Source organism: Poecilia formosa, unplaced genomic scaffold (assembly GCF_000485575.1).
Source record: "Poecilia formosa unplaced genomic scaffold, Poecilia_formosa-5.1.2 Scaffold13, whole genome shotgun sequence".
NCBI lineage: Eukaryota > Metazoa > Chordata > Actinopteri > Cyprinodontiformes > Poeciliidae > Poecilia > Poecilia formosa.
In genome coordinates, this window is record NW_006799952.1 from 3,672,808 (window position 1) to 3,696,546 (window position 23,739).

Sequence of the window (23,739 nt, forward strand, 5' to 3'; positions counted from 1 at the left end):
GTACCGTATCACTGCCTGGGACACACCCAGCTTTCATCTTACCCCTCAAGTATGTTGACATTATTTGCCTATGAAGGATATTGTTTTCATAATGCTGCCATTACTGTCAGGTCGAATGCAGGTTTGAGAAAACATGCTGTCGATTCAATAGTCTGGAAAAAATTAAGAGAATAACGCTTGAGCAGTGCAGGACTTGTTTCCGCGTTTCTGTTTGACATGAACGCAGGTCATATATCCACAAGGAATGTAGATAATAATACAGCCCCTCACCTCCTCCAAATACTGATTTTAGTATTACTAAAATACTAAAAACTCTTTTTGAGTCAGTGGTTTAGGAAAACTTTAAGGACTTTAAAATATGCATTTTTTTTTTAAATGGAATATCTGAGATGACTTTTTTTCTGTAAAGTAAGAAGTGAAGAAGAAACACAACACGCTAGCTAAGAAATTAATCTTGAACTGTTATGTTTTGCAGGGGCAAAATCTTTGTGCTTTTTTGTGTGAAATTTATAGTTTTTTGTGTGGAATTTATAGTTTCATTTTAATTTTGTTTGTTTCCAATGTGTATTGAACTTCACTGGCCTGTGAGTCAATGTGTCTTCCTAAAAATGTACAGTAAGCAAATGTGACATTTAAAATGTATTCATTTTTTATTGTTTTGTTTTTTTTTCTTTCATTCTTTCTTTGTTTCTTTACAGGAAGGGTGCAGGTGAATTTATCCCTTAACCACTTTGTTCTTTTTGGAACAGGTAGAAGTTTTAATTTTTTCATCCTTACTTTTCAGGGGTAAATTGCAACCGTCTGAAACAGGAAGTTTTGCACCAATTCGTACTCACCAGGAACATTTTGTGCCTGCTTTGATAATTAAGTAGCAAAAGTGTCTTCCATTCCTAGTCCATTGTAAGGAGATGTGGTCATTCTTTGTCAATTTTCAAGCATGTTAAGATTATTGTGGTATGAAAGTCTGTGTCTTTTGCGTTTCTAGTTCATGTCTGTTATTTTATACTGCTATCATGTTAGAAATAAAAAACAGATCAAAATAAAAATAACTTGTGTCTACCCGCGTGGTCCAATCTTTTCTTTATTTGATTGATGTCTATAGCTTCTTTTAATTTAAGTCAGCTTGTTTTATATATATATATATATATATATATATATAAACAAAACATTCTGAAAGTGGATTAGCAATCCGATTTAGACCTTTTGGAAATCAGGAGATCATAATAATCTCACCATCTTCCCAGAGAGTCATGTTAAGTTTATATAAAGCCATTCAGAGTCATCTTCTTTGATCAAGACATAAATGTAAAACCAAAGAAATAAATATATACGTACTTAGAAATTAACACTTGGGGGCACCACTGCATTACACCAACTCAAGTATCCAATACACTATGCTTAAAATATACAATTCCAATTGTATATTATAAAGTTCCCCTTCGAACTGTTAGTCTTCAGAGGTCACTACAGAAACAGCTCTTGTCTTCTTTATTAACAATATAAACCTGGAGTGTTCTGCACATGGACACTACAACACAAATGGTTCAATAAATACACAGCTTCCTGCGTAAAGCCACTTTCAGATTAATGGCTACCAACCACAATGAGAAAAGGAAGGTTTTATGAATTGAACTTCAATGTTTAAACAAATGAAAATATGTGCTTTGCGGCTTCCTTTCAAGGATCACTTGGAAAGAACTGAGCATCACTCCCACTCTCTTGTTACCAACATTGTTTCATGAGCTCACTTTCCCTCTGAGACCACTAAATTTTACTATAACTTTTAAAAGGAAATGGTCCGTTGACTACCCAAAAATGTCCCAGTGTCTGGGGAGTGACTGAAAGGAAAGAGAGATGGAGCCGGAAAAGAACTGAAACCTTTGATGTCTGGTCAGTGAAATAGTTTGATTATGTGTTTGATGTCTGTGAGCCGCACACACCTCAAACAATATGAAATATGTATTTCACATTAACATTTTTTATAAAGGCAATTTCACAAGATCTTTCATCTGCAGATGAAACATTGTAGTTTAGACAAATCCAGTGTTTGATTAAAGACACAATATTAGTCTAAAGTTTATTTTTTATTATAGTTTTCTAAATCTAAAAGATATAGTTTATTGGAAGATCCTGTCATTCATGAAAACTAACATAAATACTATAAGCCTGCATCACAAAAGCCAAACAGTGTCCACAGAGGAGTTCTTTACAGAGTCCCTCTTGTTACTAATATCTTGGTGGTGAGGACTAGAGGTTATACAAGATCTTAACCACAGATTTCAGTCCCAACTGAGTAGATATTTGGTATTATCTTGTGATCACCCAAAATCTTCTTCTCAGGTTTTATGTTGAGCCCAGCAGGTCAAGTCATTTAGGCTTTTGAAAGCCTCAAGGCCTGAAACTTCTGAGTAATTTGGATTAAAAAGTACCTCCGATTCAAGCATTGCTGAAGTAAATACCCAAACTGTGAAGCAGCCCCTGAAGGCATTTCTCCATTTGTTTACTTCTTTACCTTTTGGCACAAAAACAACCTAAATGGGTGTCTTAAAAAGCTTGAAGTGTCTTCATGTATGAGGACACTTGTAGGTGCTTTTTTCTCCTAAAAAAGCTGTTAAAAGTATTAAAATAAATTCCTTTTTTATTGCAATAGCATCTCAAACAAAAATGTTTAGAAACTCAGCATTTAGTTTAAGTAAATTTAATCATTGGGTAAAAAAATTGAAGGAAAGAATAATCGAATTTTACAGAAATACCTTTTTGCAATTCACAATTAGCTGCACCTCTAACAGTCTCTATGTAATAAGCTCTAACTGAAACATTATTTTATTTTTCCACTTAGATTTTGGAGATCACCAGTATTTATGATCTTTTGTCAAATTTTCAGCACTTCCTGTTTGTCTGGTGTGAAAAACTGATGTGATCTGACAGAAACCCGTTTCTTTTACAAACTCTTCAAAATGGAAAAAGCAACATTTAATAAAGCCCTATGTGAGTTAAACTCAGGTCATTTAATCCCAGAATATAATAAATTCAACCTGGGGCATTAAACAAGACAAACTAATTTTGGTACATTTTGGTCAACTTCAAATACCTTTTTATACATTTGATCCTAACAATAACTCTGCATTCAAAGTCAGCTGAGTATATAAAACTTGGGGACTTATTACTGAGGAAATATCTTAGAGAAAAGCTACTTGTCTATTCTTGCCCATAGTTAGATAATCATTCCCGCAGTTCTGTTAAAGAAGGCAGGTTGAGGACTTGAATTAGTGTTTCTGCTACGCACAATGAGAAGATCAAAGATTAGGATTTGAGAACTCCAACTAATCTTTCAGTGTGCAAACAAGCTGCTGTGAGAATAGATTAAGTTTTTTAGGCCTTTTATTACACAGTTACCAACAGTGCAATTAATCATGGAGTGTTGTTTGTTTCTGCACTCTAGGAAGTTTTAAACTTGTTAGGTACATTTTTCTCCCAATAAAAGGGTGAAGTAGGATCCATTTGAAAATAAAAGAGGACCCTGAACCCCAAATTTCAGAATTTCATTATATATGCATCTAAAACACACAGAAAGTTGCCAGTAAAGTATTAGAACTTCTGATGAGTTGCATCTTCTTAAATCAGTAATACATAAAGTGCTGGACAATACCTATGTGTACCTTTGGTATGTACATGTATAAAATAGAAAGGGTTATATTAATAGTGTCTTGAATTGCTATGTTGTATAAAAAAAAACATAAAAAAAATAAAATAATAAACAACTTCCTACCAGAATGCATTCAACTCAGTGTTGACATCAATCTCAGATTCAAGCTGCAACTTTTGAAATGGAGCACAGCTCTCTTTTTGACACACAATTGCACACACACACACACACACACACACACACACACACACACACACGCATGCACGCACGCACGCACGCACACACGCACACACACGCATACCTGTGAATACAGAGAGACATACAGATTCAAAACTCCCCTGATAATGCTACAATTAAGCCTAACCACATGGAGGCATTGACTGTGAAATTGAAAACACTGACAGGGATACCATTAGCATGTCAGCAATGTAACTTTATGACAGCAGTTCAGTATGGGATCAGGTTGTACTTACGTGGGCAGTCAGTCCCAAAATAAGATCATTTATTCCCCCTCTTTTGGTACCGATGCGCACATATGTGTCATAGAAAAATCTGCAGTGAATTACCATAAATGTGTTAATGTTTGGAACACTTTAGATCTTGCTGTCACATTAGGTAATATAATAAGAGATCCTTGAGCAAACAGGTAATTACTGATAAAACCCTGAAAATAAAGCTGCTTAAATTCTAGTGCAAGCTAGAAATAGTCAGACTACAACTGCTACCAAGTTAAAGCTGAAGTAACAATCACTGTTTGAAATATAATGAGAAAAGTGCAGGTACTGGCAGAGAAAAAAACAAGTCTTGTCTTGCAAAAGCACCTTAACTATATCACATCCGTTATATTGCACCCATAAAACACAATAAAATTAAATGTATTAAGATTATAAACCATCAACACAAATAGAGAGGAATTTATTTTCATGGTATTATTTATATTATTTATTTTCAATTTGACCCTAAAAGTCTGACATCGATCTGTATTCGGCCCTCTTTACTCTGATGTCCCTAAAAAAAATTCATTGCAATTACTGCTTCTACAAGGCAGCTAAATTGGCAATACAAGTTAATTTAATTTCAGCATACATAGTTGATCTTTGAAGACCTTTAAGGCTTTTTAGAAAATATTAAGTAACATACAGGATAATTGAGAAAAAAGAACACAGAACTGGTCAAGAAGAAATGTTCTGAAGAAGTTTAAAGCGTGCTTGGCTTATGAAATAACATCCCAAGTTCAATAAAGTTTGAGGAGCACTGCTCGGCATATGACACAAACATGGAAAAAATGTGGCACATCTGCAAACCTAAACATGGGGATCCGCCCAGGCTGACAGGTCGGGCAAGAGGAGCATTAATCAGAGGAGCCAACAAGAGGCCCATGAATAACTCTGGAGAAGCTTTTGAAATCCACAGCTCAGGTATAATTATCAACTGGGTTATTGGGTGTAACTGGGTGAAAATGGCTGTAAAACACTATGGTATGACTAGAAAAAAACTATAAAAATATAATCATTTTATCATTTGTGTTTTACACTAACCTATTCACAGTCCAGATCTACTTAATATGCAATTGTGGCAATTCCTGTCTCTAAATCTGGAAAGCTGGTGAAGATCTACCCAAAGATCTTCACCAGATCTTTAACTATTTTAACTATAATTGCAGTGAAAGTCAATTTTACAAATTATTGATCCCAGGGCTAAATATAAATATAAATAGACATGAGAATTTACAGGGGTTTTTTTTAAAAAAAATTTTTTAAGTTTTTTTTTTTTTTTTTTAAGTTTTTTTGCAAAAAGAAGTTTGAAAACCACTTCAAAGTTATGGACCTTTTTATCTCCACATCTAAGATAAAGTGATTTTATGTGAAACGGTTTAAGTCGAACACTTTCATAGAGTTCCTTTACACAGGCGCTGCCTTTTATCAACACACAAGAAATTCAACTTTCCCAAATTGTGACAAACATTTTCCCCTTTTCTCCAAATAAATAACAAACACTCACATTCACACACATCTACTCGCTAATTGCCATACACAAACAACCTGATAATATCTGACCAAGCTCTTTCATCTGCTATGTTTTGCTTCTGTATCCTTTTCCAACTCCAGGGCTCTTGGCTATTTGTGTTACCTGCCCCTGTAGCCTCAAGGCTCTAAAAACAGACCAGCAACACATTTTAATCCTCTGTCCTCTGGCACCATGTTCCAAAGATAAGTCAGCAGGAAGGATGCATCTCAGGGGTTCAAGCCATGCCCTCTGTTTTGGTCTTTAAAGAATACCTAAGAGAACCACAATTTTTCTCTCCGTAGTTTAACCCTCCTTCCCCTCGTTTGTCACTGTGCCTCCCTGATGACAGCAGGCTCACTGCTCTGCTTTTTGCTTCAACTGTGATACACTACACATAAAGTGTACATTTCACCACCACGTACTTGATGTCATGTTAATGCCTGAGTCGAGTCCGGACAGTCTTTACAAAGTCACATAGGTGTCAAAATTGCAATCTCTTTAGTATTTTTCCGTGTAGGATTAAACTGAAGGGAGGAACTGGGAGAGTCAGGGCTGCCTGCAGGGATTCATGAGAGCTCACAGGGCCCAGTGTTGATATACTGATCTGTCATCTCTCTCTGTCTTGTTATGTTCTGTCTGCCCAATAGGGGTTGTGACATCCCCCCTGCCTAATGCGCATTTAATGTCTCGTCAACCCTGTCAACACGCAGTTAGGATGAAATTTGCTCTGCCTTTTTGCTGGACGTATGTTTTGCTTTGAGAACAGTGCGCTCTGTCTGTCTGTATCTTTGTACCCCACATCCATCCCGTTTCTTCATTCTATCACCCCTATTCTCCTTTGGTTTGCGTTTTTTTTTTCTCCCCAGTTCTTTGTTATAGCTTGTCCCATCGCTTCTAAGGGTGTCTGTCTTGCGACACGAGCGCACCGCAGAGAAAGAGTGTGTATGTCTGTGTTCGTGAGTATGCGTGTGTTTCACCCAGCGTCATCTTATTACATCGTAATCAGAATACTAGCACCCAACAGCAGGGAGCAAATCACATTAAGATAATTGGGAAACACTTCATGCTGGACAGCTGGGGTTTGTGTAGAATTGATTAAATAAATTTGATGTCACAGAAAAATACAGCTATCCTAGGCCTGCATCTGTGTGAGTGGGCGAGTCTGTCCCTATGTAATGTGCATACAGACACATGAAGATTTTTGAAAAAGATTCTAGGCCTCCAACTTTAAAAAAATAAATAAATAAAGAGAAATCAAAGCACAACAAAGGGAAAATTTCATGCACTCCCATTGGGAGAATCTAAAACTGGTAAACAAGCAGAGAACATTTTTTCAATAAAACCTTCAATACTTAAAACGGCCACCAGATGACACTGTTAACTCTTTGTTATTTTTTTTACTCTTTCTGACAAACTTTGTACTTGAAAAAAATCCAACATAGCATTAAAGTGTCATTTTACCACAGTTCGATCAGCATCTAAATTAACTTCAAAGCTAAAAATAATGATTTATTTAAGATGAATTATTGTAAAAATTATTCAATAACTAAGATCTGTTTAGTCATCAAACTGTTTTCAGGGCAAAAATAAAAAAGTAAATGTAGAACTTGTTTCTAAACAGCTGAAAGTTCTCCACCAGTCACTCTATTTCTGTTTAACAGAGGACTTATGGGCTTAAACCAAAATTATGCAAATGAGCAGCAAGTAATCAAAAGTTCAAACTGAATTGTTCAAGAGTTCACTGAACTGGAATAAAAAGACGTAGAAGAAATTACTTGAGTTTGTCATCACTGTGGCAAATTAGGCAAGCACAGACTAAATGGATCACAAAGGATGTGCACATTACATGGTTGTGTGTTGGAAGGATGCTTGAGTGTGTGTATATTTCTTGTGTACGTTTCTCTGCATTCATGCGAGCGTGCGATAATTTATCCCTACACACATACGGTGGTATATGTTTCTGCCTCTGCGCAGAAATGAGAGACTTAGATACACAACATTGCTTCCATCTTTTTAATGGCGTACATTCTACTCCTCCCTGTGTTGTCATGGTGATGTGTCCCTTCCCAACCTTTTTTTAGATAGGTATGTGGGGTTTGTTTCTGCTTCAATATATGACACACATGCAGCAGAGCAACCACTGAAGATACAACATATTACAAACTGAAAGACAATCTGGACAGGATGGGCAAGGGTGGACCGTAATCCCAAATATATTTAGTGTATCTTTATAAGGACATGTTAAGTTTACACTCACCAGCTGCTTTATTACATACACCTCATCAAATTGTTTTACATAAATATTGAATAAACCAATCATAAGGAAGGAAACTGCTGATCTATTGAGATTTCCCACACCTAATCAACTCTCGGTTTACTGAAGAATCAAGTGTGTGGCAGTTGGGTGGACCATGCCATCTCGTTAATGTCAGAGATAATTTAAAAAATTAGTTCAAAATGACAGAAATGCCATAGCAGCTCTCAAACAACCACTTGTTACAAACGAGGTACTTTTCACACCATCTCTGAATGAATGACAGATTAAGCAATTGGCTATAGATACAGAGTTCCACACTGAGTGCCAACCCTGTCAACTAAGAACAGGACGCCAAGGCTACAAATCACACCAGTTCACCTAAATTCGCAGGTCGGGGGAAAAAAAATAGTGAGTCTTGATTTTAGCTGCAAAATTCAGTCAATCAAAAGAAGGATCCATTCTGCCTTGTAACAGTTCCAGATTTTGGTAGTAATGGAAATTTTCTCATCATGCTTTAGAGTCCTTGGTTCAAGTTGAACCTTAGTGTCCACCCACTTATGGCAACAGAATGGATTACCATGTCCAGAAAAAGAATGTACCATGTGACAATGTGCCATTGCACCAACTCAGACTGTTATTTTAAAGACACAATAATAGGTTTTTTGCACATCAGTGTAACCCCACAGTCAGCTGGTCCCAGTCCATTAGAGTGTCTTTGAGATGCGGTGGATGGGGAGATTTAAGGATGTGGAGCTGACAAATCTGCTGCAGTTGTATGATGCTGTGAAGTCAAAGCAAACAAATGAGAAATGTTTCCAATATCGTCTTTAGCTTGTGTCATAATAAATGAGAAAGTTCTGCTGACAAAAGAGGTCCAACCTACATAAGAAAGTACATAAGAAAGTGACTAGAGTCTATATTCTTATGCTGATGCCAAATGTAAAGGCATCACAAAGCATTTTACATTTTACCTAACACTTATTTTGAAGTTAATTTGAGATATTTTGGTTTCTTTTACATTTCGTTTATTTATGTAAACTGTCCTACATCATACGTCCTAATGCTCCACCACCTAAGTTGCAATCTAACTGAATAAAATGCAGGGGTTGATATGTGCTGAATCGATTAGGAGGAGATGTGAGGACTTGGCCGCTGAGAGGGCTTTAAACACCCAACTGATCTTATTTAGATTTAGTCAAGGAGAAGAGACGGGCAAAAGCAGAATTGTGGATAGACAGGCTTGGCTGTCTTATCTGGAGCCTGTGGTCACATCCGCTTTTCACACCTTCTGTTCTATCTTGTGCTCACACAGACAGATAAACACACACGCAAACACACCAACACGCACACACACACACACAGATAAAATTTAGGACATTGGAACTAATATGAATAGTCGCAAAAATGATTAATTACCATGTGTATTGAAAGTAATTTCACTGAATTAATATATGTGCTGGTTGTTTAGGGTGCTTTGCACAACACTGATGCAGACAATGGCAAATTTATTTTGCATGTGCAAAATTTAACACACCTGTAACAACTCTATTATCTCCATCTGTAGCCTGTTTCCTGTTTCCAATTCCCTGTTGTGTCTTGTTGCTGAATAAAGGCTTTGTTCCATACAAATACACACAGCCACATTGAGCAAAAAACCCCTTTGCACTTTGTCTGAATGAGTAGTTTCCAATTACATTTCAACAGGAAGCAAATTAGAGAGAGGAGTCTGCTGCTGATGAGAAGTGTGTGTCTGTATGCCAGGTGCAGTTGAGAGCTTGTTTTGCATATCAGAGAAGTGTGATTATGAGTAGAGCCATGCATACTCTGCATTAGTGGACATAATGACCAAATGAGGGGTGACTAAATGAGAGGTTAGCACACAGAGAAACAGACACACACACACACACACAAACAGCACATACAAACACAATTAAAGTAAATGAACTCGCAAAAAATACTGTTACTGTACACATGGAGTGCGCGGTCATCAGAAACGGAGAAGAGCGTGTAAGTGGAAGCGACGGCGATGGATGCACATCTCCATAAAACCTGTTCTACCTTTGGAACCCCGTTTGCATATTCAGAGTTGCTGACTGAAGTCTTGCCACATCGTTAGCAAATGAAAAGTAGTTTAGAATGAGAATGAGTTTAGGGGTCACAGGACGAGAGATTGCGGAGACAAAACTGATTCCACTCAGCCTGTAATTGGCAGAGAAGAAGAAAGAGGGTAAGGCATGATGAGGCAAAAAAGAAATACTTATTTAATTTGCTTAGTAAGGACTACATTTTACAGAGCTGTCAGTATCTTGATCTACCTTTTATTTGAACAACACCTGCCTGCATAATAAATGCATTGTTTCTGGACCTAGGCATCTGATATTGAAATTAGACCTGGCTTTGGTTAGCTTTCAGGTTCAGAAAGACATTTGCATCAAAAGGGGTTCCACGCTCTCATCTGAAACAGTTTCTCACCACAGTTGCATCTTTGTAGTGTTATTTAGCTATATTTAATAATTTTTTTGCTTGTCTTAGGGGTGATTTAAAATTAGAATAGAGTAAACTGAAAGACAAATGTTTTGGTTTTCTTTGAAGTTCCCCAAATTATTTCTGGATTGATTAATTATTATTAGAAAATGTATTGCCATATTCAGTTTTTTATTGCTATTAGTTTTGTTCATTCATTCGTTTGCAGATTGTTTATTCTTGTTCTTTGTGCACTTGGCTGTAATTCTCTTGCAATAACTCTTAGTCTTTTCCCGCTTGGTTTCTACTTTCTTTGGGTGTAGTCCAGCTTTGTTTGTGTTAATTATTAATCTTCCCTTAATCTCCCTGCTTGTTCTGTTCCACAGCTGTTCCTAATTCCCTGATTACCTCACCTGGATTCAATGTCATGCTCTGCTCTTCCGTCAAGAGTGGAGATATGAAAAGATCACTAGCTTTCATTGTTCTTTACTGGTTCATCTGCTAAATGCAGCTCATCTTGGTCCAGATTTTTTTTTTTGTTGTTTTATTATCTTCAGTTATTTTCTCTGGATTGTGGACCTTCTACTTTCTTTTAGTAAGTTGCATTTTGTTTTATTAAACTATTTTTTTTGCTCCACTTCTGATGCCCTTTGTCTGCATATGGATCATCCACAACCAACCATATTTTGTGACTGATAACTGAGTAAGTACCACTTTACTGCTCATTTTTAGTACACAGAATATCTGTTGAGGTTGACTTATCTGTTTATGAACAGATTCCTTTTGCCAACAGACAAATGGCAGTTAATATCACAAGTTAGATATATTAAAGTCATATATGCCGATGTATCATTAATGTAACTTTCGGAAATTGAGTTTCTGAAAGAGAAGCGTCAAATTGTTTTATTATTTATCTGTGTAACACAAACAGATTATAACCTCTTCAAAATCTTGGTGTACCGCAATTTAAAGTGTAAACTTTCAGTGTTGTCACGGTTGACTTGCTCCCAAGAAATCAATTTACAAGGAACAAGAAGGAAGTGTAAAACTGATTACTTTGGGAGCAACGGTGATAGGAGTTTATCCTGTAATAGGTGAGTTGCCGGTTCGATCCCTCACTCTTTCTCTTTNTTTTTAAGTTTTTTTGCAAAAAGAAGTTTGAAAACCACTTCAAAGTTATGGACCTTTTTATCTCCACATCTAAGATAAAGTGATTTTTTTGTGAAACGGTTTAAGTCGAACACTTTCATAGAGTTCCTTTAAACAGGCGCTGCCTTTTATCAACACACAAGAAATTCAACTTTCCCAAATTGTGACAAACATTTTCCCCTTTTCTCCAAATAAATAACAAACACTCACATTCACACACATCTACTCGCTAATTGCCATACACAAACAACCTGATAATATCTGACCAAGCTCTTTCATCTACTATGTTTTGCTTCTGTATCCTTTTCCAACTCCAGGGCTCTTGGCTATTTGTGTTACCTGTCCCTGTAGCCTCAAGGCTCTAAAAACAGACCAGCAACACATTTTAATCCTCTGTCCTCTGGCACCATGTTCCAAAGATAAGTCAGCAGGAAGGATGCATCTCAGGGGTTCAAGCCATGCCCTCTGTTTTGGTCTTTAAAGAATACCTAAGAGAACCACAATTTTTCTCTCCGTAGTTTAACCCTCCTTCCCCTCGTTTGTCACTGTGCCTCCCCGATGACAGCAGGCTCACTGCTCTGCTTTTTGCTTCAACTGTGATACACTACACATAAAGTGTACATTTCACCACCACGTACTTGATGTCATGTTAATGCCTGAGTCGAGTCTGGACAGTCTTTACAAAGTCACATAGGTGTCAAAATTGCAATCTCTTTAGTATTTTTCCGTGTAGGATTAAACTGAAGGGAGGAACTGGGAGAGTCAGGGCTGCCTGCAGGGATTCATGAGAGCTCACAGGGCCCAGTGTTGATATACTGATCTGTCATCTCTCTCTGTCTTGTTATGTTCTGTCTGCCCAATAGGGGTTGTGACATCCCCCCTGCCTAATGCGCATTTAATGTCTCGTCAACCCTGTCAACACGCAGTTAGGATGAAATTTGCTCTGCCTTTTTGCTGGACGTGCTGTTTTGCTTTGAGAACAGTGGAGCCGTGGGTGTGCGCTCTGTCTGTCTGTATCTTTGTACCCCACATCCATCCCGTTTCTTCATTCTATCACCCCTATTCTCCTTTGGTTTGCGTTTTTTTTTTCTCCCCAGTTCTTTGTTATAGCTTGTCCCATCGCTTCTAAGGGTGTCTGTCTTGCGACACGAGCGCACCGCAGAGAAAGAGTGTGTATGTCTGTGTTCGTGAGTATGCGTGTGTTTCACCCAGCGTCATCTTATTACATCGTAATCAGAATACTAGCACCCAACAGCGGGGAGCAAATCACATTAAGATAATTGGGAAACACTTCATGCTGGACAGCTGGGGTTTGTGTAGAATTGATTAAATAAATTTGATGTCACAGAAAAATACAGCTATCCTAGGCCTGCATCTGTGTGAGTGGGCGAGTCTGTCCCTATGTAATGTGCATACAGACACATGAAGATTTTTGAAAAAGATTCTAGGCCTCCAACTTTAAAAAAATAAATAAATAAAGAGAAATCAAAGCACAACAAAGGGAAAATTTCATGCACTCCCATTGGGAGAATCTAAAACTGGTAAACAAGCAGAGAACATTTTTTCAATAAAACCTTCAATACTTAAAACGGCCACCAGATGACACTGTTAACTCTTTGTTATTTTTTTTACTCTTTCTGACAAACTTTGTACTTGAAAAAAATCCAACATAGCATTAAAGTGTCATTTTACCACAGTTCGATCAGCATCTAAATTAACTTCAAAGCTAAAAATAATAATTTATTTAAGACGAATTATTGTAAAAATTATTCAATAACTAAGATCTGTTTAGTCATCAAACTGTTTTCAGGGAAAAAAAAAAAAAAAGTAAATGTAGAACTTGTTTCTAAACAGCTGAAAGTTCTCCACCAGTCACTCTATTTCTGTTTAACAGAGGACTTATGGGCTTAAACCAAAATTATGCAAATGAGCAGCAAGTAATCAAAAGTTCAAACTGAATTGTTCAAGAGTTCACTGAACTGGAATAAAAAGACGTAGAAGAAATTACTTGAGTTTGTCATCACTGTGGCAAATTAGGCAAGCACAGACTAAATGGATCACAAAGGATGTGCACATTACATGGTTGTGTGTTGGAAGGATGCTTGAGTGTGTGTATATTTCTTGTGTACGTTTCTCTGCATTCATGCGAGCGTGCGATAATTTATCCCTACACACATACGGTGGTATATGTTTCTGCCTCTGCGCAGAAATGAGAGACTTAGATACACAACATTGCTTCCATCTTTTTAATGGCGTACATTCTACTCCTCCCTGTGTTGTCATGGTGATGTGTCCCTTCCCAACCTTTTTTTAGATAGGTATGTGGGGTTTGTTTCTGCTTCAATATATGACACACATGCAGCAGAGCAACCACTGAAGATACAACATATTACAAACTGAAAGACAATCTGGACAGGATGGGCAAGGGTGGACCGTAATCCCAAATATATTTAGTGTATCTTTATAAGGACATGTTAAGTTTACACTCACCAGCTGCTTTATTACATACACCTCATCAAATTGTTTTACATAAATATTGAATAAACCAATCATAAGGAAGGAAACTGCTGATCTATTGAGATTTCCCACACCTAATCAACTCTCGGTTTACTGAAGAATCAAGTGTGTGGCAGTTGGGTGGACCATGCCATCTCGTTAATGTCAGAGATAATTTAAAAAATTAGTTCAAAATGACAGAAATGCCATAGCAGCTCTCAAACAACCACTTGTTACAAACGAGGTACTTTTCACACCATCTCTGAATGAATGACAGATTAAGCAATTGGCTATAGATACAGAGTTCCACACTGAGTGCCAACCCTGTCAACTAAGAACAGGACGCCAAGGCTACAAATCACACCAGTTCACCTAAATTCGCAGGTCGGGGGAAAAAAAATAGTGAGTCTTGATTTTAGCTGCAAAATTCAGTCAATCAAAAGAAGGATCCATTCTGCCTTGTAACAGTTCCAGATTTTGGTAGTAATGGAAATTTTCTCATCATGCTTTAGAGTCCTTGGTTCAAGTTGAACCTTAGTGTCCACCCACTTATGGCAACAGAATGGATTACCATGTCCAGAAAAAGAATGTACCATGTGACAATGTGCCATTGCACCAACTCAGACTGTTATTTTAAAGACACAATAATAGGTTTTTTGCACATCAGTGTAACCCCACAGTCAGCTGGTCCCAGTCCATTAGAGTGTCTTTGAGATGCGGTGGATGGGGAGATTTAAGGATGTGGAGCTGACAAATCTGCTGCAGTTGTATGATGCTGTGAAGTCAAAGCAAACAAATGAGAAATGTTTCCAATATCGTCTTTAGCTTGTGTCATAATAAATGAGAAAGTTCTGCTGACAAAAGAGGTCCAACCTACATAAGAAAGTACATAAGAAAGTGACTAGAGTCTATATTCTTATGCTGATGCCAAATGTAAAGGCATCACAAAGCATTTTACATTTTACCTAACACTTATTTTGAAGTTAATTTGAGATATTTTGGTTTCTTTTACATTTCGTTTATTTATGTAAACTGTCCTACATCATACGTCCTAATGCTCCACCACCTAAGTTGCAATCTAACTGAATAAAATGCAGGGGTTGATATGTGCTGAATCGATTAGGAGGAGATGTGAGGACTTGGCCGCTGAGAGGGCTTTAAACACCCAACTGATCTTATTTAGATTTAGTCAAGGAGAAGAGACGGGCAAAAGCAGAATTGTGGATAGACAGGCTTGGCTGTCTTATCTGGAGCCTGTGGTCACATCCGCTTTTCACACCTTCTGTTCTATCTTGTGCTCACACAGACAGATAAACACACACGCAAACACACCAACACGCACACACACACACACAGATAAAATTTAGGACATTGGAACTAATATGAATAGTCGCAAAAATGATTAATTACCATGTGTATTGAAAGTAATTTCACTGAATTAATATATGTGCTGGTTGTTTAGGGTGCTTTGCACAACACTGATGCAGACAATGGCAAATTTATTTTGCATGTGCAAAATTTAACACACCTGTAACAACTCTATTATCTCCATCTGTAGCCTGTTTCCTGTTTCCAATTCCCTGTTGTGTCTTGTTGCTGAATAAAGGCTTTGTTCCATACAAATACACACAGCCACATTGAGCAAAAAACCCCTTTGCACTTTGTCTGAATGAGTAGTTTCCAATTACATTTCAACAGGAAGCAAATTAGAGAGAGGAGTCTGCTGCTGATGAGAAGTGTGTGTCTGTATGCCAGGTGCAGTTGAGAGCTTGTTTTGCATATCAGAGAAGTGTGATTATGAGTAGAGCCATGCATACTCTGCATTAGTGGACATAATGACCAAATGAGGGGTGACTAAATGAGAGGTTAGCACACAGAGAAACAGACACACACACACACACACAAACAGCACATACAAACACAATTAAAGTAAATGAACTCGCAAAAAATACTGTTACTGTACACATGGAGTGCGCGGTCATCAGAAACGGAGAAGAGCGTGTAAGTGGAAGCGACGGCGATGGATGCACATCTCCATAAAACCTGTTCTACCTTTGGAACCCCGTTTGCATATTCAGAGTTGCTGACTGAAGTCTTGCCACATCGTTAGCAAATGAAAAGTAGTTTAGAATGAGAATGAGTTTAGGGGTCACAGGACGAGAGATTGCGGAGACAAAACTGATTCCACTCAGCCTGTAATTGGCAGAGAAGAAGAAAGAGGGTAAGGCATGATGAGGCAAAAAAGAAATACTTATTTAATTTGCTTAGTAAGGACTACATTTTACAGAGCTGTCAGTATCTTGATCTACCTGTTATTTGAACAACACCTGCCTGCATAATAAATGCATTGTTTCTGGACCTAGGCATCTGATATTGAAATTAGACCTGGCTTTGGTTAGCTTTCAGGTTCAGAAAGACATTTGGATCAAAAGGGGTTCCACACTCTCATCTGACACAATTTCTCACCACAGTTGCATCTTTGTAGTGTTATTTAGCTATATTTAATAATTTGTTTGCTTGTCTTAGGGGTGATTTAAAATTAGAATAGAGTAAACTGAAAGACAAATGTTTTGGTTTTCTTTGAAGTTCCCCAAATTATTTCTGGATTGATTAATTATTATTAGAAAATGTATTGCCATATTCAGTTTTTTATTGCTATTAGTTTTGTTCATTCATTCGTTTGCAGATTGTTTATTCTTGTTCTTTGTGCACTTGGCTGTAATTCTCTTGCAATAACTCTTAGTCTTTTCCCGCTTGGTTTCTACTTTCTTTGGGTGTAGTCCAGCTTTGTTTGTGTTAATTATTAATCTTCCCTTAATCTCCCTGCTTGTTCTGTTCCACAGCTGTTCCTAATTCCCTGATTACCTCACCTGGATTCAATGTCATGCTCTGCTCTTCTGTCAAGAGTGGGGATATGAAAAGATCACTAGCTTTCATTGTTCTTTACTGGTTCATCTGCTAAATGCAGCTCATCTTGGTCCAGATTTTTTTTTTTGTTGTTTTATTATCTTCAGTTATTTTCTCTGGATTGTGGACCTTCTACTTTCTTTTAGTAAGTTGCATTTTGTTTTATTAAACTATTTTTTTTGCTCCACTTCTGATGCCCTTTGTCTGCATATGGATTATCCACAACCAACCATATTTTGTGACTGATAACTGAGTAAGTACCACTTTACTGCTCATTTTTAGTACACATAATATCTGTTGAGGTTGACTTATCTGTTTATGAACAGATTCCTTTTGCCAACAGACAAATGGCAGTTAATATCACAAGTTAGATATATTAAAGTCATATATGCCGATGTATCATTAATGTAACTTTCGGAAATTGAGTTTCTGAAAGAGAAGCGTCAAATTGTTTTATTATTTATCTGTGTAACACAAACAGATTATAACCTCTTCAAAATCTTGGTGTACCGCAATTTAAAGTGTAAACTTTCAGTGTTGTCACGGTTGACTTGCTCCCAAGAAATCAATTTACAAGGAACAAGAAGGAAGTGTAAAACTGATTACTTTGGGAGCAACGGTGATAGGAGTTTATCCTGTAATAGGTGAGTTGCCGGTTCGATCCCTCACTCTTTCTCTTTTGTTTTGTCCAGACACTTTACTCGGCTTGATGGTCAGACAGTCCAGTGGTGCCAGTGCATGGCAGCCTTACCTCTTTCAGAATGTCTCAGGGCAGCTGTGGCTACAATCCAATAGTTTGCCACCATCTGGTCACCCCTGGCTACAATCTGTTTGTTTCTTATCTTAATAAAAATACTAATAAAAGAACTTTTGAATATGTTGTAAGCTAAATTGACCAATTCATGAATATGCAGCAAACATTATTGCTGCATATAAAATCTAAAGGCGACATGAAAGCATACTCAAGTGCTGTCATTTAATCCTGATTGTGTTCTAATAGCTTCATGTACTTAACATTTCCTGTCCATATATTCCACTGTACATCTGTTTCTTTTGGTAGTTAAATGTTCTAGCAAATTATGAAGATAAATACTTTGTAAGTCCTTAAATTAGATTTACAATACATTTTAAAAAATATTCCCAAAGGCTGTAATTTACACACTGTTTACATTTATTGTAGTTATAACAGCAGCAAAATCCCAATATCAGAAATACAGTATCATCTTATACAGTAGACACTGACAACATGACACACAATTATTGTAAATCAACTGTCAAAGGGTTTAAAAATTATTCTATAGTGTAAAATAATCTATGAATAGGCAAATGGGAGGCACCATTTCACACACAAAAGTTCAGAAAATAATTTTCCAATATAATGAATTTCATTTCCCCCCTGGAACAATTATTAATTACAAGAAGTAAGGCATCCTACATGTTTTTTTTTGTTTGTTTGTTTCTTAACTTGAAAAACAAACATTGTACAGTAAAATGTGTATACAAGGGAAAAAAATCAAAATCTCTATTTACTGGACCTGATTTATATAGCAAATCTACAGTGACTAAATATTTATTATGTCAAGACATTTGACCAAACATTTAAAAATAAGTTTAATACATGCCATCAGATGTCTTTGGGTCAAATCAAAGAGGGAATGGAAAACAATCTCCTTCCTAGTTCAGGTTGGAGGACTTGCTGGACAGAACAGTCACAAGAGCAATCAGTAATCAAGATCAACACCAGTCCGAACCAATTTACACAGCCTTAGTAGACCTGACATGCTCCGCTGCTCACCCCTCACTCTTTCTCCCTGCATTGCTTTTTTTTTGTCTTTTTTCTGTCCTCCTTTCTCACTCTGCCTTTTTTTTTTTTTTTTTATGTAATCTCTCTTGGCCGGGTTTTTCCATGAAGCGCAAAGTCATTAAGTGAGAGGCGACTTTGCAGTGATGGTTCAGCCTGAGAGAACACCGTCTCTCACCGAGGCTGCACACGGATTAGCTTATTACAGGTCAAACACTTTCCCTCGCAGCAAAAGCAGAGAACAAATCTAAAGGGCAGTCAGGTAAAGTTCTCAATAAGACAATAATTCTACAAGTGTAAATTCAAGATGAAGTGAACCAGGTGAAAACACAAAAGCTTTGTAAAACTTACCAGGAATGGTTTATTAATTGCATATGAGAGACCAACAAGCGACAACAGCTGACGCCTGAAGTTCAGTGTTGTGTGCCTGTCTCGGTGTGTGGAGGGCGGCTCATTAAACCCACTGGACACATGGTGGCCTGGCCAACACTCTGAATTCTCTTTTGCTTTCAATCCACAAATTTCTAAAAATCCCCCGCCAGCCCCTCAGCTCTTGATTGGTTGATGCATGTGAAATTTTAAAAGTATTTTGCAAAATCATGTTCTACCACTCTGCTCCAAAGGGTAGTTTTAATACTGAGATGGAGCAGCAGGGAGAAACACCACATCACTTTGCTTTTTCTGCATGTTTGTGTGGTGGAGTGTCTTAGGAGTTTTTCAATGCAGCGAAAGAGAAAGTCCCCATGTCCTGTGCAGCACACAATTGGAGGCGTCTGAAGCCTCTAAAGACAACATGCTACTAGTATGGAGTTTGTTCACACTAACAAATCCACTACGGATTAAAATTGTTACCCACCTTCTTTGTCCAGTTATCCAGTTGGTGGTGAGTATATGTACACTTCTGATCTCCATTAGAAACACACAGAAACTGCCATTAGTTTAAGTAGAACACAATGTGAAAGCAAAAATATTCCAACCCACCAGGACTGCAAATTAAACTAAATGTAAACAAGTGTCCCAAATGTTCTTCCTACATGCAGTGAAATAAAGTTCAAACAAACTTTTAAAGATCTGTTACTTGCCTGGACAGGCTAATCTTTGACAGAGAAAATCTGTCTCGTCTCACATCTTCTGGAGTTATCATCAAGAATGATGTGAATATTTATGAGCCGAGAAGAATGAGACACAGTCACATCTAAAATATGAATTTCCTAATCAGAGCTAATAAATATTTGACTTGTGCGGGCTATTGTGCAGATTAATAGATATTCTGGAATAAATTCTTAATGTGAAACAGCCTATACAGGACAGTGCCCCTTTTGGGTTCGAGCCATTTTTGTCACTTAGTCTTGACAATGTCATTTCGGAGTTTCCCTATTTCTGTCCAATAAGGTGTGGGGGGGAGGGAACAGGATGTCACTTTCTACCCTATAAAATCCACAATTTTAATTACATTTTACCACAAACATGTTTGAGATTTTTACTGTGGAGTATTTTTTTAATTTAGATTTATTCATACAAATTTCTTCCTACTGTGATCATGTCTATCCCTTATTTTTCTTCTCTCATTTATGATGGCCTAGTACTCTACTTTTGACAATACATTGTTCCTTCAATTTTGTCAAGACTTTAACATCTTACTGCCCTCTGCTCACAAGAAAAAAGGAAACAAGAGATCATCCATTTTTCACCTGTGTGTATTGGATTTGGATGTTAAAGCCTTTAAGCCTTTCTAACAGCCACTCATAAAATAGTGGATGAAATGAACCTTTCAAGACATAATTGGTTCCACTTGGCTCTTGACTTAAGCATTTTGAATTGTTTTCATTTGCAGTGCATTGTTCCCAAATAGTCAGTAGCTTCTCAACATCTGAGTTATGTGTTTGCCATTGCAATATGTAATCACATGCCCCTTTTTTATTTTTATTTTATGAAGCTAATACACTCAATCATATTAGAAAAAACACTCTTTTAAGCAGTTTTAAAAAACACACACACACAGAAAATATAATGCATAATGAATGCCATGCATTCAGAGATGTATGACATTCATCCATCTCCAAATGTCTGAATGTCATACATTCAGCTCCAAAGTTCAGAAGCACTCATCGTTAATATGTTTCCGAAGGTAGACAATAGGATGTACGTATAACATGTCAGGATTTTTTTTCAGCTTATTCCAGTAATTGGGACAAATTAGGGACATGAAGCCGGATTAAGAACTGACCACAGCAGGTTTAGACCTTTGGGGTAACTGTGGTGCTGAACTTGCCAGAGCATAACTTCAGCACCACCAGCTGCTGGAAATGTTGAGTTATGAGAAAAGCTAAGAGGGACTTACCAATGATTGTTTTATAAATAAACTAACACCAGTGCAATTGAGCATTGCTTAAATGCCAGGTAGAACACAAAGCTCAAACAATTTATCATTGCAATGAGTTATCCATTCTATTTATAACAAATGTCTATTGTGTTTCTTTATATTTTTCCTTCCCTGTAAAGTCTTTTCATTCATATTTTTATACCATCTGTCACATTGCTGCTTGTACACCTGAATTACACCACCAAGGAAGTCTATTCTAATCTATGATGTGGTGAATATGAGCTCTGCATCCCAATCAATAGATGGTGTAGTTTATGAAATAGATTAGTAGGTGACTGTATGAATGCTCTGTTGCAAAGACTTCCATTTAATACAGTGGAAGATTGCCCAAATACTAAGACTAAACAGGCTTGAGATTAATCAGTGACAGAAATAAAATATTTTTTAAACTGAAAATCGACAGCAAAAACAAAATCAGGGAAAAGGAATTTGAATAAAAAATAAAAAAAGAATTGAGCTGAGGATAAAACCAACAGAAAACAAGACTGTACATCAAAAGAGAGTCTGGCAGAAATTATGAAAGAAATTATTATTAGCATTATGTGATGTGAGTTAAGATGATGGCAGCTCAGGACATCATCGTAAATGACNTATGAAAGAAATTATTATTAGCATTATGTGATGTGAGTTAAGATGATGGCAGCTCAGGACATCATCGTAAATGACCAATAACAGAACGGAGTCAAACAGAAATCTAAAAAGAATAATTCAAACTTTACAAACTGAACAGGAGGGACATGAGCCATGGAAAAGCCCCTGAAAATAAAACAAGAAATAACACCAACTAAACAAACAGAAGAAAAGCAAACAAAGGACTCAATCTCTGCTGCAATACACAAAAGAACAGACTCCAAACTAAAGATAAGCCTCAAAGCATTCACCAACAAAAGCCAGGCAATAATGATAAGAACAATCAAGACCATGTCAGGGGACAAGAACATGGTGCACAGGACAAAGCAGGGACCAAAAGTAAACTCAGTTTTAAGTTAATTTCAACATGTGTGTGCAATTAAAATCATGGAAGATCCACAAGAGGTCATTCCAAAAATGATCAGGTTTTTTAATATTCTTATTGCATATTCAACAACTTAATTTGACATTGTCACTTGTCAAAGCAAATTATACTTTTTTTTCTATTTATTAATGAACTGGATGATCATGAGTTATGGTAAGTAATGCTTTTGTAAATTAAGCATTACGTTTTGGTTTTTACCGTGACTGTAAAGTGTTAAAGTCTGTTCCTCTGAACAAATTTCATTCAACATCTTTTTATGAACAGAAAGTTGGGAAGTCTGACGAGCGGAGAAACTAGGAAAATGTAGTCAGTAGCGTGAAGGGGGAAGAGAAAGGTACTCGATCTTTTTAGGTCTAACAATAGAAACCTGGAGTCGGAGCCAGAGTGGAGTCAATTTGAATTCCCTCAGACTGCCTATAAACAGGACCGCATGCTGCTAGTGATAAACTCATGGTATTTATTCATGTACCTCATCCCCATCCACTGTAGCTGTCCGTATGTCGGCATCCAGCCAATTGAACGAAACTGTATTTAAAAAAAAAAAAAAAAAGCACTCAGAGACAGATAAAGTAACTCTATTAGTATGTATAAGCAGCTTTCTTAATGGTGTGTGTGATTGGGTGTCATTGTGTATGTTTTCATTTTCACTACCTTTTAGCAGAACCCAAACAGGAAAAAACACTCAGCTAAAAATGGAGCACACCTGTGCACTATTTTGTGAACACTTAAGTAGGGGTGTGTTAAATGGTGCACCCCAGATTGCCAAATTACACCGGACAAGGAACGATATGAAGGGACTTCCCTCTCTTTTCCTCTCATTATCATTACAGATACATAACCATAGCTGCTGTACTTTTATGAAAAGATCAGAGTCCTGACTGCTGAATGTAAATGACATTTACTGCTGAGCTTGTGATATGTCTTTTGCATGGCAATCAGTGGCAAGAGGCAAAACTGATCATTTGTCTGTGCATTTCAAGGTGAGGTTAGTCCACTGTGAATGACATATGCTTCAAGTTTAAAAAGAGTTAGATGCCTGTACAAAAGAAGGAGCAGAATGTGAGGTAAAATTAGATAAAGTGCCTGCGTGACACCTTAAGCTCTGACACAGTAGAGTGAAGTCAGCCTTCAGTCATGGATCAAGGCTATGCAAAGAAGCCCCACTGCGTATGAAAGGTGCATGGAGCTGAGCGGGAGAGTAAATCAGCTCAACAGAAAAGTACACTCATCGACTGACTTTTATTTGTTTGTTTGGAGAATAGTGCATTACTTATTTTTAGAAAAGTATGAAATATTTATATTCAACTGGAAAAAGGATTTTGTTGTATTCATTTTTTTTTTGTACTTATAAAGGGATAAAGAATACAATTTTTGTTTAGGGCATACAATTAGGTGTCACTCAAAAGCCCAAAAGTATAAAAAATTGCCTTTGACCCAAGGTGGAAAACTTAGAAATCAGTGAGATGTATGTTTATTTCCCTTCGGTTGAGGAGTCAAAGCAGAACTTGGACCAATAAGTCAGATTTGGACTTGTTGAAGCTGCTGTCACGCTGTATCATGTCTTGAAAAGTGTTCTAGCATTTCTAAAACTGCATTAAAGTGAATTCAAATTTAA

General features: G+C 37.1%; 2 long non-coding RNA genes across 4 annotated transcripts in view; one reads left to right on the forward strand and one right to left on the reverse strand.

Moving 5' to 3' along the window:
* LOC103133773 (uncharacterized) overlaps window positions 1–23,739 on the reverse strand; it is a 45,310-nt gene that overhangs the window by 9,752 nt on the left and 11,819 nt on the right. The gene's annotated exons all lie outside the window — the stretch shown is intronic.
* On the forward strand, window positions 16,980–17,851 carry LOC107835567 (uncharacterized). Its single transcript, XR_001661365.1, has 2 exons — window positions 16,980–17,178; window positions 17,618–17,851. It is a non-coding gene; the product is annotated as an uncharacterized LOC107835567 (long non-coding RNA).